General features: G+C 42.4%; 1 protein-coding gene across 3 annotated transcripts in view; it reads left to right on the forward strand.

Annotated features, from left to right (window-relative positions):
* Window positions 1–486: 486 nt before the first annotated feature.
* SMAD1 (SMAD family member 1) overlaps window positions 487–20,070 on the forward strand; it is a 48,806-nt gene continuing 29,222 nt past the window's right edge. Inside the window, exon 1 of one of the 3 annotated variants that reach the window (XM_055728241.1) lies at window positions 487–504. The gene's annotated coding sequence lies outside the window, so the exon portion shown is untranslated. The other 2 variants (XM_055728222.1, XM_055728232.1) reach the window with 2 other exon arrangements.

The following is a 20,070-nucleotide window of genomic DNA, read 5'->3' on the forward strand; positions in this document are numbered from 1 at the left end:
GCACCTATGGCCGCATGTGAAGTACCTGGGGATGAAGAGCGGTCTGTGATTGTTAGGTGTTATAGCAATTACTTCAATATTAAGAATAGGTTCAGTCAGGGACAGAGCCACCTGTAAGCAAGCAGCAGGATGAAATCCAGTTCAATCAGAGCGTTACAGAATTAACTTTAATTGCAAGTCTCGTTGTATTTGGAGCTTTCCTGAAAGCCCCAGCTGCCCGGAGCATCTCGCCCGCGCTCCAGCGGCTACATAGGCGCCTTTGAATCCTCCGCCAGCCTCGAGGGCAAACGTGGCCGAGGCTGGGCCCTGGGGGCCGAGACCGCGGGCCGGGCCGGGCCAGGACAGGGAATAACGCCCCCCGAGCGCCGGGCCGCGCTCCCGCTGCCAGGGCCGCGCCCGCGGGGCGGCCGCTTGGCGGCGGCGGGCGCAGCGCTCCTAGCGGGGCCCGGTGACCCAGCCGGCGCGGCGGGGGCGGTAATTTGGAGAGGATCCCTTGCCGGGCCGGTGCGTGTGTGTGTGCGTGTGTCGGTGCGCAGCGCGCTGGCAGCGGGGCGAGCGCGGCTGGGCGGCTCCGACTGCCTGACGCCAGCCAGACCAGATCAATCCAGGCGCGGAGGCAGCGCGGGCGCGGGGCTGCCCGGCGGCGGCGCGGAGCCCCCGCCTGCCCCGGCCGCCCCCTCACCGCCCGGCAGCCGGTAACAACTTCGCGTCTCCTTGTCGCTCCCCGCCGGGCGGCCGCGCCTCCGCCGCCCTCCCCCTTCCTCCCCCCCTCCCCACCCCCGCTCGCCCGGGTGGTCCCCGGCTCCGGCGCAGCGTGCGGGGAACCCCGCGCCGGACCGGGCCGGGGGGAGCGGCTCCTCCGCGCCGCGAAGGCAGCGCAGCTCCGCTCTCCTCCTCTCCTCCCCGGCATGATGGCGTCCCTCCGGCAGCCCGGGGGAGACCCGGAGCCGCTTCCCCGCCGGCCGCTCCCGGCTCGAAGTTTGTGGGTAGGTGCCGCGTCGGGCCCGGCGGGAGGGAGCGCCCTTCCCCGGCGGGCAGCCGCCCTCCTCCTCGGCGAGCCCTGCGCCGCAGCCGCCGCCCGGCCCCGATCCCGGCCCCGGCCCCATTGTGCACCCCGCGGGGGGACGCGGCGCAGCCCCGGCCCGACGGGGCGAGCCCGCCTTTGTGTTTGCGGGGAGAAGCCTTTCGCCTCCTGCCTCGGCCGATCCCTGTCCCTGGCCGCTGCATGTCTTAGGGTGCTTCCCCCCTTCCTTTCTTTCCGCAGCCCCCTTCCCCTCCTCCTTTTTTTTTTTTTTTTTTTTTTTAAATGACAAATTGTGCTTGGAGGTCAAGGAAAGTTCACTTTTTTTTTTTTTTTTCCCTCGTCTCTGGTAGAAGGTTTGGATGTGTGAGATTTTCCCCTCCTCGGTGTCGTTTCTTCGTAGGCTCGGGCTCTACAGCCAAATAATTTTATCCTGAGTATAGATCTTTAAAGCTTATTACAGTTTACTGGTGTGGAAATATACAGTCATGCATTTAAAAGGATCTGGGCCAAATTCTGAGTTTTGTTTTGTTTTGTTTTTTTCTGTGTTATAAACTCAAGTCAGTGGGAGTTCTGACTGAGGAAGGCTTGCTGTGCTTGCTCTTTTGTTAGTAGATCAATCCGAAGGAGATATGTGGTCTGACCTTACAGTTTGCTTTGACGGTATCTGAATAATTAGAGCTTATTCCAAAAAATAATCATTATTTTGGTGTATTTTTGGGAAAAAATTATGCTCACTGCATCTAGAAAAGGTAACAGTTTTATTTGGGGAAGGAGAAGTAATGTTAGATCCAGGTGGGGAGGAGTAAAAGTAGATGTGTATTTCCCGTACAAGCAAATGGAAGAGATCATTGTGTGAAACATGTCAGTGTTTAATGGATGTCAGCGTTTAAAAACATGGCATCTTGAAACTAATGCGCTTAGGAAAAAGCTGTATTTCAGACATGTCACGGCTGAGAGTTCAAATCTCTTTTGCACGCAGAGAAGAATTCAAAAAACTTTTAACACCCTCCCACACGCGCGCCCCCCCCCCCCCCCCTTCCTTCAGTTATATGTGTTTTTAAGCAGCACTCAAGAATAAGACTAATAACTGAAGCTAACCTAGCTCGCAGAGACCACTTTTCTTTGCAGGCGTGTGTCTGTAATTCTGCTGGTCTTCATGTGGCTGTGTGCACCTTGTCCTGTCAAACAATAGGAGCAAATCATGTGAGGGAACCTGAGGTGTTAACATTGACTTAATTTTTTTTTCTTTCACTTGTCTGTAGTTATCCTGCTGAATAATGGGAGATGGGTTTGTTAGTTGCAGCTGATTAATACTCGTTTTATTTTCTGATTGAACCACAGAATACTGCTATAAACCTTTTTAGAGATTCTCATTGGATTTTCGTGCAAGTTTTGAGTGCTTGCTGTGACTGTGCTGGAAGAGCATCAGTATGAAAATGAAAGATAGCTAGCCCTTTTTGAAGTTCTTGTTCTGGTCTTAGTAATGAAATCTTGCAGTTTACTTCAGACTGTAAGTAGGTGCTTGAGAGAAATCTCCCTTGTTTTGGGTGATCCAGAAGCCTTCCACAGCTACCAGAGAGGATCAGTTCAAGGTATGATCAGGTTACCCTAAGGGTAGAGATTTGTCCTTGCTTTGGTTTTGACCCCATCAACCATTGGGTATGTAATCAAATACATTTTTTCCTACTTTGTCCTGTTTAGCTTGCCTTTTTGTATACCCTTGAAGATGTGATGATCCAATACATTTGAGAAAAGTGACTGAATGGACGTCTTTCTGTATAAATATTAACTATCAAATCAAATGTCTGAAAGCTGATGAGTTTTTGCTTTTCCTTTGTAGTTTGAAGACAGAATTGAACGTAAAGAAAACCAATACAAAGGTTACTAAAAGTGCTTGTGTTTCTGAATACTGGGAAATTGTTCAGATTAAATTATGAGTTTCTTTGCTTGGTATAAAGATTTAAATTTAAAAAAAAAAAGAAGGGGTTGTGACTTTTTTTAAAAAAACTGAATCATGATCGCACTGCATATCGCATATAGCCAGTGTTCTGTTCTATGAAGCCCAAGCTGTGTGTGTAAAATAAAAGCTCATTTGAGTAGTCTTACAAGCCTAATGGAGGCATCATCTCTGCTTTATAAATAATGTAAGTTGTGTATAATGTGGAGTCCCCAGAGACTGCAGAGAAAGCATCATTAACCAGCCTTTTCAACCTGCTGGAGATCTTAAATTGATTTACAGCACTGAACTGGTGCAAAATGATACATCAGGATGACACAGGGTCAACCTGTAAAAGTCTATGATGTGAGCCCGTTAGTTCAGTCATCATAATTAAACCATATTATGAGGGCAGCAAAGCAAGTGTCTGTGACATGTCCCATTGTGCTTCAGATATGAGTGGTTTAAGAATCAAATAAAGAGAGCACAGTGTTTTATTATTTAAGTTATGCAAAGAGTAGTTGAAATTAAAGCTTGTGGCCCTGTGAAGAGTAAATGCTGAACAATTTAGGTTGACTCTTAACCTCTTTCCTGCAGTCATTTGCAACTGAAACAGATGAAGGCATGTGCAGCTTGGAGGTGTGTGTGTGTGGGAAATGTTCGTGAGTGAATATCTCTGAATTCTATATATCCTTTTTCAAGCCTCAAAGTCAGCTAGATTTTACCTGCAGACTGTGTTGTCAGGTATCAAGGGGATGATCAGGTAAACAAGCCAATTGTTTGGGCTTTTTTTTACCTAGTGTTTTTATCCAGCTAAAGTTTGTAACTGCTAGTTGAAATGTTCCTCTGGATCTGAGTTCTTTTATAAGACAGAGCATTTTAGTCATATCTTGAACTATATAACCAAACTTATTTTAGAACAGACTGTAATTTTGAATATTGGCATAGGTCACTCTTCCTAGTGAAGGCAACTGTGGCTTCAGATCCATATTTCTGCTCTAAGTAGCTTAGAAATTAGCATGCAACAGACAGTAAAACCTTTATTATATACTGAATGTCTTAGGTCTTGCTGTTTCTGCTGAGAAAATCACTATGAAGTGTTTTGGGAAAATCCTGATTTTTCTTCTTTCTGCTAGCCAGCATGCTGCTTGGTGATTTGAGAGTTTTGTATTAGTGGTTAAACCAACTCCTCATACCTGAATTGGTGTGAACTCTGCACTACATATTGATCTTTTCCCAGCCAGGAAAGAAATATCTCTTATTTTTAGTCACAAATGTAACTAAAAAAAAATAATTATGAAGGATACAAGAGAAGCAGAGAAAATAAATCTTTGTGGTGAGAGATCCGTTAAGTCCTGTGCTTTAGCTAAGGTGCTTCCTGAGTGGCAGATGAAAGAATTAAAGCTTGCTTTTGGGTACAGTGTCTTCCAGACTGTGGCTATGGAGCTCTCTTCTGCTGTGTCAGTGCAGATGAATAAATGAAACCACCCTATTGAAGAGAGAACCATAATATCTGTGAAAATGAAAATCAGATTTAACAAATTACTTTATGGTTAATGAAGTGATTGTACTGGTGTTTGTTTTGTGGTTCAGTGTTCTGCCCCGCACCCCCCTCCCCCTTAAAATTTCTGCTTCAGGTTTTGATGACGAACTCACCCAGTTGTGCTTTCAGAGTGGGGAAAGGTGTTCTGCCAATAAAAACTTCACTTCTTTCCCTCTAGTAGCTGCAGACTAGTACTCTTCCACTGGCCTTTCTTCTGTGTTACAGCAGTGTCTCAAAAAAGTGAATAATTTAATAATGATAATTATTAAATTTAATAATTTAATGATGATAAGCAGTTCCTAGAAGTTTACCTTTGAAGTTTACTGAACAGAAAATTTGAGTTTAAAACATAAACACCCAATTGGCAAGTGTGGCTTGAAATGCTAGTGACTTAAAGACTAATCTGCACAGGCATCTTGCCCTTCTCTAGCTCTTTTGCTCAAGCTATGATGGTGTAGCGGTAGAAGAGCGTAGGGAATTTTTATGTTATAACAGGTGTTTTTGGTTGGGATGGGAAAGTTGTTATTTTAAATTGGTAGTTTTTTAATTGATAGAGTTGTATCCCTGTAGGCTGTTGTGTAACTATTTCCAGTAGAATGTTGCTATTCTTCAAGATTTAAAATAACTAGAGAAAATGCTAGATTGGGCTTTTGTGAAGGGCTTTGCAGAGGGTAGATTCGGGGGTGAGGACAAGGACACTCTTGGCTGCTAATGGCTGCCACAAAGATCCCTATCCTCCTCCTGAGACAAATGTTAATTTGCATTACAGAAGCTTTTCGGCTTTATGTGTATTTGAGTGGGGGACTCGTTGTTTTTTAACAGGATAGAGAAGCCAAACATTTCATAAAATAGGCTAATTTCAAGGAATTTAAGGCATTTTCCAGAATAAACCCAGATCGTACAAGATCTCTCCCTACTTCGGTTTCGTGCCTGCATGTATTGGCTTTGGAAGTGCCTCACAGTTGAATAGGAACAGAGATCGAGCACGCTACTTATACTAATTAGACTGTGAGGTCAAGTATTCAGTGCACGTAAGGCTAAACTCTGCCGAGTTATGTAGATGGATCCATTCTCTTTTTTTTTTTTTTTTTTTTTTTTTGAAGGAGGGAGGATGTGTCAGGTTCTGTGGTACTGGGATTGCTGTGGTGGAAGTGTTGCACAGCTGTGTGACCACAGTGCTGCCTCCTGATACCTTACTGTGTGTGACACAGCTGCTGGGTTGAGCTGTCATTAAATTACGAAGTGTTTTCTGCCAAGCATGGATTCCTTTACTCCGTTGTACTCTTCTTGTGAGTGCTGTATCTTGGGAGACTGCGTAAAAGCTGAGTTCAGATCAAGAGTTGAAGGCTGGCTTGGTTTTTTTCCCCTCCAGACTTGCCAGTGCAGGGAACCTGACCAGTACAGCTCTTCTGGACACTTGCACAATTCAGTCATTCTAACGTAGCTCAGTAATTGTTCTAGTCTATATGTTACTTGTATTTCAGTACGGGGTAGCCACTTGGGAGAATGTTATTAGAATAGATGTCACCAGTCTTTCTCATTTTGTTCTTCCCCCACCCTTTCTCTAGCATGCACAGGCGAAGTCTGGAGTACAAGGAGGAAAACAAATTATTTTTAAGCATGCCTTTATATAAGTCATTATATTTAGGCACTGTTCAAAGCAGTATCATCCAAAGGCAACTATTATGTTGTCTTGGCATGTAAGCAAATCATTAATGTGGCTCACCAGTGATTTCTGAGGCATTATTTCGTATTTCTGTGCTTATAAAGGGAACTCTCTTTCCAACATGGCAGCAGATGAAACTAAATCAGTCAGTATAATAGACAGTCTGAATTATAGTACTTAATGGTATTCCAATGTATTTAACTTGCAAGTTTTTTGGCATTAAAATGCCAATCCACATCAAAGTATTCTATGGGCTATCAATGCACTATTGCGTAACTTGGAAATAAGACATCCATTAGCGAAATTTTACAGCGTTGAAGTGATTGTAGACAGAATCGCAAGACTTTTCACTGTCTTATTCGTTCTGTCCCCAGCATGGGTGTAAGAATCATGTCTACCCTCCAGCTTCAACTGATGGACCTTCTTTCCATACATGGAGCTATTGTTCAAGGGGAAGCTGAAAATGTATCCTGTATCCTTTTAATACAGTTTTTGTGCATGAGTAGAAGCTGGATTTCAGGATTTACAGCATTACAGAGTTTCTTGTACAGAAGTTGCAAGACTGATGTACAAATGTTTAAAAACTTGTCTGTGTAGATGAAGGCAAAAAAGCAAGTGTGCAGAGAGAGCTAACGCTTGACACTTACATAGCAGGTCAAAGCAGAGAATCCTTTATATTCAGATTGCTTGGGGTGTGCAGTGACCATAGTTGATCATACTTTTGCTTGCTTTTCTTCCTCACTTTGTTTAGTATCAGGAATTGGTATCTCATTCTTACGTGTTTACATGAAACACTGATTTACTGAGGATATTTTCCTTCTGATTTTAAGCATTTTAAGGCATTGACAATAATAGCAGCATTCTGTCTGGCATAGTGTGATGACACCTGGGCATGAGACTCTTAAAGATACCTTATTCTTGTACTGCTGTGTATGTAGGATGTAAATAACTTATTCACATTTGATAGGAATGTTGTATGTGCATGTGCACATATGAATGCCTAAAATAACATCCACTGCTGTTGAAAGTTTAATTATTTGAATCAGATAAAGGTAGACTAAACCTATATATAGTTGAGAAGAGCCTGTAAATTTATCAAGGTGTGTGTATGTAATAACTATTTATATATAAATACTTAGATGCTGCTTAAAGGCTTAAAAGCATTAAATCAGTTTTGGTTAAAGATAAAGTAAATAACTGGAGAATCATGTTGCAACAAATTGTGGCTTCCACTTAAATGGGTTTCTAAGGATGATAGGAGGAGGAAACATCTGCAGTTTGGTCAGGTGCTGTTAATAAGTTGTATATTTGACTTTATTCCAACAATATATTTCACTTTTTTATCTGTTACAGTTGAATATGGATGTGGGAGGAATTGATCAATTGTCCTTGCAGTTTTACATGTATCTTACTAGTAAGGTAGCTTGTAACTAGCTGTTATTTCCTGAGGCAGTGGAGAGAGGGCTCTGAAGAAATTTTCTCCAAGACAAATTTGCAAGTGTGTGTGTGAGAGAGTGGGTAGAAGTGTGGAGGTGTGGAACTGACATCTCCTGCTGTTTCACTTGATGGTTTAATTCTCTGTGGTGTCCCTGTAAATTATAAAGCTGAAGAATAGCAAAAGCGTACCGGTGTGGTTTTTTTGTTCTTTGTTAGGTTTTAACTCTTTGTCCTTTTTTTTTTTTTTTTCTTCTAGCCCTCCCAAGATGCTGCAAACCAAACTCTGCTAATGTTTTGGTAGGATAAAAATGTTGGCAGAACACCTCTGCTCAGTGTTGGCCAGTTGTCTTTTTTTCAAGGGTTTCTGGAGGTGTATTGTATGTAACAAGTTACTTTCAAGTTAGGCCACTAGTACCTGCTTAGGAGTGTAGATTCTGCTCACAGGTCCTGAAAAGTTCGTAAAACTGGCTCATCAATAAAGCATAGTTCTGCTTAAAGGGTCTTTCTCTTAATATCTAAATGCTCCATTGTGAAATTTGACATATTTTTACCACTGTTGTGGTTTCCTGAGTAAAGTGTAGTTTGGGGAAAGTTGTGGTTTGGTTTTATTTTAACCTAGGGAGGGCTTTAGGTGGGACTTTCTTCAGGTTACTACAACAAGTTGACTGATTCTTTTAAATTTTTTTCCTTGTGGGCCTTATTCCACGTATATTAAAATAATTAATCTTGCCTTTGCAGATAGGCCTGGAGCAAACATGATAAGGCTTAGTCATGGTTGCTTAAGGTATCAGGTGCTATAGCGAAGAGCATGGTATGGAAACACCTGCAGGACTGAACCATTTGTTCTTCTGATGTGGCCCAAATTCTTGTTTTCAAATTATTGAGCAGGTGATTGTTTTGAGAACTTCACAGAATCACAGGATGGTTGAGATTGGAAGGGACCTCTGGAAGTCGTTTTGTCCAACCCCCTGCTCAAACATGGCCACCTAGTTGCCCAGGACCATGTCCAGGTGACTCCTTTTTTTTTTTTTTTTTTTTTCTTTTTTTTTTTTTTCCAGTTGTATGACAACAGCATTATTGTTCTGTCACAACAGTGATGAAAGTAGAGTTGAAATTTACCTAGACTTTCTCGCAGACCTGACAACATGTACATGATGGCTTCAGGGATTGTTAAATGTGATTACACTGGTTTAATTTCAAATGTGTGGTCTTTCAGAAATCTCATACGCATCTAAAGAGTGCGCTTCCCTGCACAGGGAGGGAAGAGGGAGATGAGGGAGACAGACTTAACTTGTGTGGCTTTACTGACATCTCACTGTGAACCTCCAACACTCAGGACCAGAGTTTCATCTCCCTTCACACAGTCTCTTGGTCTTCCCACCTCTGCCTTTTTAGCACTGAGGAGACGGACAGATACAACAGACATTGGTTATGTCTTTGTCCCTGTTCTGCTCATTGTCTGGTGAATGCAGTGATGAACGATACTATTTTGAAAAATGTGAATTTTGACCTTGCTGAATGTCTCGGAAAACCTGGCTTACATATAGGTTGCCATCTCTGCTGTTACAGTTTCCTGTTTTGCATTTTTGCCTGCTGCTGGTTTTGCTGTCTGGCATATTTTATAACAGACCCTTTATTATCCACGCTAGCTAGAGTCAGCTAGTAGCCAAAGGAAAAGTCTTTGTCTTTATTAGCTTAAAAACTTCAGATAATGTAATTATAGTTTCTGTAACGTGTCGTATTAGGTTTAACCTGCAAAATATTTTATAAATACTCTCAGCTTAAAACTCTGCAGTGTGTGTGGTTTTTGGAGAGATCGATATGAAATCACTCTTATTTTTTCTGAAGCTTGATGTCCAGTTACCTAGAGCAGAAGATGGTGATAGCAGAGGGGGATTGAAGTGGTTGCTAGAGCATTTGGATATTCAGAACCAGCTAGGGCAGAGCTCATTGCTCCGGGGATGAGATGAGGTTTTGCAAATCAGCAGAAATACTCATGTCTGAGTGTAAGCTAATCTTTGTCCTGGATATAATTTTTTAACATTAGGGGGGTGGCAGCTCCACAAGGTGGAGAGAACTGTTAGCGGTTTGGCCTTTCTCAACCCCAGACACAGATTTCTTTGCATGTGCTGGCTGGGTGGGTTCGGTGCTTATTCTGCTCAGAGTTGATCCAGCCGTTCTGCAGAACATTATTTTGTTGTTGTTAATTGCCAGGTTAGGAAGGGGAATTGGCTGACAGACTGTAAGCAGAGGAGAAGTTATGTTGGAGTACCAAAGGAGGTACAAGGGAGTAAAGGGAAACCTTTTCTTTTTGGGTAGGAGCAAGCTGTTAGAGCTGCTCATCTGCTTGTGGACCTGTGACCTTGCTGGCCCAAGGCAGCTGTCAGAGGTAGCCAGTTACAAATGAGTACTGTAGTACTCCCAGATGAGGACTTCCTTAATATGCTTGCCAAGGAAAGGTCTAATTTACAGGGTTTTTTCCCAGATACTGATGTTGGTGATTAGCATGGTGAGGTTAGACTGCCAACAGTTACGTCAGTCACAAAGCCCCAGTGTAGTTATATTGGCAGCAAAACGACAATGATTAATGATACAGTGTATTTTATGAGAGGTGAGGGAGGATGGATGGAGAGGAACACTTAAACAAGCTTTCCTGGTCAAGTGCTGTTTTGGTAGTATAAGCTGCAAGCTATACTAGAAATGTATTTCTAGTTTAATGCAGCTTTGAGCAGAGCGCATCTAGTGCACATTCTGTATGAGCTAGGACAAATGTTTTTTCTCATGAAGAAAAGAACGTTCTCCAAGGTTAACTTCTTAGTAGCAGAAACTTTATTCTTTAGAGGATGAAATAACTTGAAACAACTGGCAGACCAGGTACTGTTAACAGCATTATCAAGAAATTGGAGAAAAGCTAAATATTAAATCCATTAAAAACTCTCCTGTAAAAGCAGGCTGGTGTTACCAGAAATCACTGCCAGTGAAGAGAGTTTGAGCACCTGAAGCAGATATGTGCTGTAAGCCAGTGCACTGCTTGTAGCTTTCCTGCGTTCTGTACCACTGCATAAGTCACTCTGAAATTTTTGGCTTTCAATCAATTTTTCTCAAAAGAAATTTATAAGCACTTGTTTAATGGTATATGGTAAATGTGTTTTAAACCCCTTACTTTTTCTCGTTACTGCTAGCTGTTTAACGTCTTCAAACATTGTATCTTTGTAATACTCTAGTTCCTTGAGGTTAAGAAATGTATCTACAAATTTGAAATACAAACTTTTAAGTATTTTACCTAATGGCACTGCTGGAACGAGGTTCTCTCTGAATTACCTTGTAGCCTTCTGCTATGCCAAGGAACTATCTGGATGTTGGGAACCTGACTGTAAATTCCCCCCACCCCCCGATCAGCTACACACTTAGAAATTTTGTTCTGTGCAGAAAACATCACCTAGCATAACTGGCATAAATACTCCAGGGCTATTTACTACAGTTTACTGGATAACTGTTCCCTTTGCCCTTGTCCCCACTGGTTTTAACAGCTCTAACTCTTGCTCATGGTCAGACTCAATGCGTTTCTTGTGGTTTGTGAACTGGGAGCGGTTGAGACCTGGAAGTGCTGGTGGCAAGCTGCTGTGGCTGAAGTCTTATATTTCTGACTATAGGCAGGTTTCTATCACACCCTTGCCTAGCTTCTTGCCTCCCCTGATTTGGGACGGGAGGACTCTCAATTTTCCAGTCCAGCCAGCAGTCAGGTCTGTTTTGAGCCTAAAGGCTTGTTGTCTTGGGAATTGGGGAATACTGGTTTTAGCCCCAGAATTCAAGGCATCTAGATTGTTAGCTTAGAGACAAGAAGTCTGAACTCTTTCTGTGCTCTTTTTGTGCACTAGCTTTTGGCCTAGAAGTAAGTAGTCTTGGAAAACTGCAAGTCCTGGAAGTTTGTTCTTGCTGTCTCACTTTGTGATGTGTTCGGGGCTTGGAGGCCTTCTGTCCCCTGTACTGGGACAGTGATGACTGTTCAGAAGCAGGCAGCAGTGGAAAGTATGGAAGCACTATGGCTGTTTTAGCTAGACTGCTGCTGACCCTGCAGGGCATATGGTATTTGGGAAATACTGTTTTGGTGTCTCGGCTGTGAGTTTGCAGTACTGCAACTTTGCAAAACCTGGATTTTGAGACTTTAAACTGGTCTTGGAAAATTACGGTGGAATGAATAATAAGTTGCCTTAACTCCATATGCTGAATCATATAGGCTCTGTTAACAAAAAAAGGCTCACAGATTAGGAAAGAGTACTGAGTAATTCTTTACAAGGCTTGGTTCCTCTTCCAAAAATCATAAAAAGCTTGCAGATAACCAGGGAATCAGATAGGTAGATCACAGCCATTTTCTTGTGGTTTAAAACTTCTGTATTCCCAGTAAGCAATGTAGGAGGATATCTCCCACTTCCTTTCAAGCTGTGCAGTTTCCAAGTGCTGTATGAACTATCAGTTCCTATCTGTGGGTTGAAGCCTTTGTACAAAACGCTCCAAAGCCTTGATCTCAGGAATATGAGAAAACGGTTTGATGTGAGATTCTGCAGATGTGCTGGCATAGGGCTGTGACAGCTCTTTTTGCCTCATCCTGCAGTTTTTCTGGGTTTCTGTGGCTCCTCACATACAGGTGTACCCATGGTTTGCCCTTTTTAGAAGGGGAAAGGTGTGTCTGTGACTTCTGGGTCTGTGCCTGGCTGTTCCCTGTTGGTGACAGCAGTTAGGAGGCACTTGGTTGGCTGTGATGGGAGCGGTAGCACCGGTAAATGCTCTGGTCTCAGCTCCAGTGCCTTTGCCCTCTGGCCCTTTGCTGCAGTAGTCATAGATTCTTGGTCAGGACAAGCTGTCTCTGGCCGAGTGGCTTGCCTCTTCTTTCATGGCATGGAGGTGTGTTCCCTGGGGTAATGGCAGGTGCTCTCATGGAGCTGCCTTGGTGCTGTCCTGCCAGCAAATGTTGTGTGTGCATGGTCACCTCTCTGGCTTTCTTTGTCTAGTGTTTGCATTTTAATCAGTAGCTTTCAAGAGCGTTGTTCTCCACTTGTTAGCTGGAGACGTTCTAAGCTAAGAAGTGTGAGGAAGTGGCTTGCCCAGAGGAAATGGGAACTGTGTCTTCTAGCCCAGCGCTCTCCATGACAGTACTCCTGCTGACAAGGATTTACAGGCTTAGGTATGGCAGGAAAAAATAACACTGATAGCAAATTCATTGCAGTCAGTATGCTCCTGAGAGCAGAGCTTTCGGGCTTCATTGATGAACCAACTGTCACCTGGAAGGTTGTTGGCCTCCAACCACAATAATGTGTGATACCTGTTTTAAGTGTGCCTGCTTGTTCAGGGGAAACTAGTGCTCCTAATGCCTGTTCTTCAGTTGAACCAAGAATTGTTCTTTTGGTTCCATAGAGTAATTGTCTGGATGAAAACATATGGAAAAGTAAGAGGCCATGTAAATGTCTTCGTAGTTGTGTGTTGATGGCTTTATTCTTCCACAAGTATAGTTTTCAATATTGGTGAAATCGTACCCTGTTCTAGGATTACATTGAGGTGTAGTTCAAGGCAGTTTAAGTTCTTGGTATAGGCAAGCTCAGACTTGTACCTCACATGCCGTTAAAGCCCTTGCTCGACCTAGATCTGTGTTTGCTGGTGTATTTTAAATACAAACCTGAAGTTTACTTGACCTGATCTCAGGAGGATCCCTGTGAATTTGTATTTGCCTGCAAATATTAATCTATAAAGAGTCTCATTTTCTTGTGTGTATGCTGAAGGGGCAACTCTGAGCATTCTGATCTTGGCTGCTTCCGTTTGTAAAGGGTCTGGTGAGTTAGCATGGCTTGACAAATACCAAGATACTGCCAGGGAGTACCTGCTGTGATGTAGTGCAGCTGCTGCTTGCTGTCCCGGGGAGCAGGAGTAGACTGGGTTTCATGTCATCTGAAGTCCAGTCCTGCTTTTCAGAAGGCCACTAATGGCATGCTGTAATTAAACAGTGTTTCCCTGGACAGTGGAAATCTGGCAAATCCTGATGTTTGTTTCTGGGTTGTATAAACTTGGCTTGGAAAGCTGTATCATCTTTAAACACTTTCTGTGTCCAGAATGATAGTTGCAAATTACAGGACACTTCACAAAATTTAACATAGGTCTTCCACTCTGTCTCATGACATTTTAAAGGCAAGATGAAGATACAGTGTTTTTTACGATCATTTAAAGGCAAAAAATAGCTCCTTAGCTTTTGCAAACAAGGCAAAAAAGAGGAAAGGTAGAGGAATCCTTTTGAAAAACGTGCATCTCATGAAATGCACTGAAGTGTCTTCAGTATTGGCAAACTGAAGAGTCTGTTATTTCAAGTGTGTAAATGGTGGGTGGGGGACTAATCTGTGAAAAGATTTATTTTAGCAATGTTCCTTTTTTGATTTAATTTTCATCAGTTTATTCTGCTTTGAAGCTTGACCTAATAACACTTTTATTAGTGAATAAGTGATTTTTATTTCTCAGGTTTTTTTGTATGTAGCTTTGGTGAAACATTCTGCTTGAAAGCTGGGGATCTTGAGCTGTAATTTAACATCTTAATCTCTGATAAATGAGGTCTGGGTCACAGTCTTTAGAAGTGGTTTAATGCAGCTGATGTAACTGTATTGGTGCATGCTCTTGGTAAAATGAATCATTTGGAGTAGCAGTGGCTTGCATAAGCTGAGCATAACTGGAGTGCATTTTGGTAGGGTTCCCTCCTTAAAAAATACTCTGCTGTAGTGCTACTCTGGTTGGGGCTGACAACCCCTTCTAAATTCATGCAGTCTGTGCTAGGCTGTCCCATTCTGTGAAGACAGAACATATTTTGAGCTTAACTCAAAAAATCTCATGCCTGAGTGGTGGTGAGCATTTTTCTTTTTGTTTTTGATAGTTTTACTTTATGTCGCAAATGTATGTTTTAACTACTAACTACTTAAAAAAAAAAAACCAACCCTGAAAGTGACATGTCAGTAAATTTTTCCCATCTCACCTGTGAAGGAAGTTCCTCCCGCCCTGTGCTGATGAATTGGAGGGAAATGCTTTTTTCAGCTGATAAAAAGAAATAAAATTCCATGCCCTTCCCAAAGGAGGAATTCAACAATTGGACAAGTGGCGTGGGACCATGTGTTGGTTTGTAAAAGGATATAGTTTGTAAAGATGTTTCCTTTGATGCCTGTGATGAATATGGATGTGTTTCCGTTGGAGAGGGTTTTGATTAAATTATGCAATTAGAGCTGACCAGACAGATCTAAATATAGGAAGAGGTTTCAGTTATCCTGCCTTTGTGTGTATTAACACACCCACACAGATGTGTGTTTGTTATTGTTGTAAACAACACCTGCTTTCTAAAGACAGTTCAAAAAGTCAGGAAAGGGAATGGTCTTTGTGGAAAAAGGGAGTTATGCAGGAGTTTTATGATGAAAGGGAAAAAAAACCCTGTTTTCCCCAGCTTTTTGACCTTTTAGAAAAGGAATTCCAACTTACTTTAATAGCTAGACTAGTCATGGCATCTTTGTGGATATCCCATGTTTGCAAAGCCATAGCGAGTGCTTCAGACTTTTTCTATAGGTTGCTGTGCATTTTTCAGGACTTGGCCTGTATCATCTAACAATACTACTGAGGTCCTTTACTCCTGAGTGCTCCTAGTGCCTGCTGGGGCAACATATGGACTTTAAATACCCCACAGCACAAGTGAAGTGGCTAAACCTGCCCTGAAGATGCACTATGAAATACCCACTGTGATGGCTGGCTGTCTTAACAACTGTTGGGATAATTTTTATTTCAAATGTTTTGTCTTAATTTGAGGATTTCTTTCAAGAGGCCTTCAGCTTGGAGAAAGTGTGAAAAATGAAGTGGCTCTTCCTTCATAGCGTTCAGAAAAAAAACCCCAAACCTCATGAACACTATTCTGGCAAGTTTTGTGGTTCACAGCATTGTATTTATCTTTTAAGTTATTTTAGTGAAGTTGATAGTTTTGTAACCCCATCTGTGCCAGAGTTTTGACTCATCATCAAATTACAGTTCCTTCCTGAATTCAGTTCAAATATTAAATTGCAGTTTTAGAGAAAATCTTTGATAATGCATCCAATTCAGTCTAACTGCTTGCCGATACCAGGAAGGATTTGTCCACACCTGGGTGATCATTTTGATGTGTCCTACTTGTGCTAGCCCTGGTGTGCACCAGGCTTAGGCAGCTTCCTGACCAAGTAACTTGGCAAACTTTTTGTTAGTTTTTTCCTGTAGTCCTGCTAAGTCAAATCAGCACAGAGGGGAGACCAGCAGGCATTAATTAAGAAAGAGCTGACAGTTTGATTTTGTGGAGTCTCACAAACATCTGAATGCAGGAATAGGTGAAATTTAGCAGTGCAACCTAGAAATTTACCACTGTTTCTCAACTCTGGTGAAAACTGCACAATTTAAGGATCTGGCGATCATTTAGGAGGCTGTAGGTATTAATGTTTCTTGTAAACAGGGAGGAGTTGTGCTTTAATGAAGGTGTAGATAAGACTCTTGCAAGATGTGGTGTTCAAATTTGCTTTCAGGAGTACAGTTTTTAATATGTCACACAGTTGCAAAGGCATTGGAAAGAAGTATTCTTAATCAGAAAAAGGGCAAATTCAATTGTGGATGCATCTGTTAAACTGGGAAAGCACCTTTGCTGTGTTCTTTTCTCACAATTATGTGTTGCTTACAAAGACTTCAATGCCACTTTAGTTGGATTACAGCACAGAATTTGGGTTCTAATGTATATGGAAACCCTGTATTTTCTCTGGAGAAGCAACAGTGAAGTTGCCGTAAGTCTTTCAAATTTGAGAAGGTAAAGTATAAATCCAGAAAACCTGTAAAAATTTGTTATTGTTTTACTTTTGTAATAGTGGCAATTGAGACTTCAAGGGCATGAATTGGTGCCTTGTCTGCCAGAAGCTGGGTGGGTAGGCGAGTGGAGGAAAAGCTGCGGTTCATTGTAGAAACTGGCTGGACACCGTGTACTTGGTTTGAACTGTGGTGAGCATCAGGAAGGAGATGGCAGATGCTGATAGTGTTAAGATTATTTCTTCATGCTCTGGAGTAACTGAGCTGTGTGGGTTTAATTGTTTGGGTTGCTGTTGCCCTTCTCACCTCCATCGGTAAAGTGCATATTGACCCTACTGTCTCATTTTGAGTAAGTTGTGAATCTGCTCTTAGGTGCTCAGACCTCATGGATTTGATTTGGCTTATCAAGTAAGTTAGAAGTTGTGCCAGTCCTCCTCCTAAAGGCAAATATTACTTCCCTGTAGAGAACAGCTAGGTATTTCTTACAGGAGACTGGATGGGCTGCTGTCACATTAGCTGGGGTGCAGTCAGCACCGGCTCTGTGCGTGACACTTTCCTACCACCTGCTGAGCTAAAGGCTGCGCGGAGATATCTGGAAGGATTTTCTCTGTGGGCTGAACAGTGATACATGGGAGGTTTTGAAAGGGCCATCCCTCAGCCAGATAGGGTGAGCAGTGATCCTGGAAGAGGTTTCACAGACTGGGTGTTTTGGTCTGTCTCTCAGGATCCAAGACAGAGGCTACTTTGCAGAACAGGCTGGAAGTACCTTCCTTCCCCTTGCTGGGCCTAAGTGAGGGAGGCTAATGCAGTGTCCGGGAACTGTTAAGTATGATGAAGTATTTTCAACACCAGTGTGCTTCTCTTTCCTCAAACAATATGATACATATCAGAAATTAACACAGGATTACACATCAAGTGTTTTCTTGAATCGTTTCTACCATGCCAAGAAGTCATATACAAGTGTTTGGTTTGTGTCATGGTCCTTTCCAGAAATACAAGGGAGGCCAAGTCAGGTTCTGTATAAACTCTCTAGACCAGGGATCCTCAAACTTTTTAAACAGGGGGGCGGCGCACGGATGAAGTGGCAGGCAGCCATATGCGGCTGCTTGGTTCCCCCCCAACCCCTGGGGGCGGGGGGGGGAGGGGGCGGTTCTGTAAATACCGAGGGCCGGATTGAGGACCCTGGGGGGCCATATCTGGCCCGCGGGCCGTAGTTTGAGGACCCCTGGTCTAGTGAGTTCTACAGCACTTTGAAATGAAACTTGGCTTTCTTTTTGCATGTGCGTTGTAGTGCCACTGAGGCTTTTAGCAGGTTTCCATGCGTTTTTCCAAGATGAGCAAGATCTGATCTTTTACCATAAGAAGGTGCAAAGAAAGAACTCTTTGATTAAAAACAGAATAATTCAGCAGAAGACTCTGGACTTTTTGTTCTACAAGTCACATCTCTTTAAGAAAGAAATTGAAACTTTTTTCTGCTTTTTCCAAGAATAGGGAGGCAGAGGAAGTTAGTTAGTAAGTGCACAATCTGTTGTAACACATTCTAGCATTACAGCTGCTTAGACTGCATGCTTTTTAGTAATACATGGAGACAGTATTTGCAGGAGTAAAGTGACAGCTCCCTGGCTTCTATACCAAATCTGATATTTTTTCTTTTTTTAAAAAGTTCTATATATTGTACTGAGTACATGAGCTGCTGAAAAGATGTCTCTTTCAGAGAAGCTAAATTCCTAATTTTTTAAAAAAGCAAATTAAAATCGTTCTGCTTGTTATTTTTTTTATATCATCAGTAAGTAATGGACACTAGGAGGAGGTATGTATGTTGAACAAAATAAAATAAATTGAATTTTTAAACTGTAGTCAAAGGCTAGACAGTTCTCTCCATTAACAATTATGTAGATTCTCTTCACTGTGGTTTCTGCCCCTTTTTATGTCTTAAGTGTGCTGAGCATATATTAAAAATATTTTAATAGGATCCTTTTTGCCTGCATCACTAAGCCTGTAATACAAATAATGAAATTAGTAGAAGAGTTAGAGCCGCTTCTTGTTTGCCTGAAAGTTGGGCTAGGAGTTGTTTCACTTCCCACCCCCCCGCTCCCCCACCCCACCCCTGGGAGAGGATCATCTAATTGTCCTAACCCTTTCTCCACCCACCAAAAACAGTCATTTATGCAAAGTGGGACAGTTTCCTATGGGATCTCCTGTGGGAATCTGAAAACAGTCTCATTGAGTATTTTACTGTCTGCTTAGTGGTGCTGACAAGAGTAACCATCTCTTCTTTGAGGGCTAGAAAAATAGAAAATAGAATTTCACTTTCAGGCATTTTGCCTGAATACATTTGTTTAAATACAAGGCTGGCCAAACATACATATATGTATATAAAATCACTTTTTTTTTCTTGTAGGCTTCTGACAAGCTGTGTGCAAGTTTGTATGTTGGTCCAAAGTTTACGCAAAAGCAGCAGCAAAGGTTGACAAATAAGTAGCACTGGGATTTAAAACAAGTTTGTTGATTCCAAATCATCCGTCAGCAGACAGAACACATAATAAAAAGTGCATGAGTTTTGATGTGTAAAGAGTGGCTGATAAGTGGGTAACAATTCAATTTCCTTTAAACTGATATCAGGCTGTCTTTTAGAGTGTCTTGTTGTTTGGCCTAGGTTTCTGTTTCACTCTTACCTTGTGAATAAACCTACCCTTCAAGGGCTGGTGGTCACTCAGCTATTAGAAATACTAACTCCTGCTTTCCCAGAAGGGCATGTGTATTTGGGGAAGAAAGAAGCAGACTGTGTCATCTGCCGACTCGTGGTTTAATCTTTATTTTGTACTTCCAGCTGATAAGACCACTTTGTGCAAAAGTAATACAGGAAATGATGCACGGCAAAAACCAAGAGTGGCAGAAAGGGAAACGGAATGTACTGGCAAGGGCTCAGCACTGTGGATGCGCGCTCTGCTTCTTGGAAATGAAAAACTCCACCTACACTGCCTTTTTTTAGTGTTTTTTTAAGCTTAATACTGGTATTGGAGCTTAGTGTGAGTAGTATACAGCAGTCTGTGGGTTTTCTCCCCCTTTATCTTGTGGCTTGTTCAGGTCTTGGAGTGTGCTTAGACTTTGCTTGGGCAGGCAGGACTTTGGCAGGAATCCCTGGGTTAGAGGCTGGCTGGGTCCTGCTGAGCTGCATTACTTCTGAGCATATCTACAAGTACTGTACATAATGCTGCTACTCCTGCTCCCAGCGCATTTATTGCTGCAGTTGTTGCTAAAGAAATACTATCTGTTAAGATAATACCTTTGATTGTAATGGTGAAATATGTCTTGGAATGCATGATTGTGGGAGTGGGACACGTGTGTGTTACAGGATTTAATCCAAACGCTTTGAAAAAATCTGTTTCTATGGTCTGACTACTTGGGGCTGCACCTGAGTGTTGTCTTAGTCTTTGGAGAGCTTGTGTACAAGTTCATGTTAGGGTTATATTTTCAGGCACTGGTATAAACATAAAGTCTTAATAGATGGGACTTTTTCACAGCAAGTTGGTTGGCCAATTATTTTCAAAGTAGCTTGGTGGAAATGAGTCAGGCCTAGGTAGAACCATGTCTGCGTTCATTATCAATGCTGAAAGAAGTCTACATTGAGATTT

The sequence above is a fragment of the Falco cherrug genome, chromosome 1 (assembly GCF_023634085.1).
Source record: "Falco cherrug isolate bFalChe1 chromosome 1, bFalChe1.pri, whole genome shotgun sequence".
In the NCBI taxonomy this organism is placed as follows: Eukaryota; Metazoa; Chordata; class Aves; order Falconiformes; family Falconidae; genus Falco; species Falco cherrug.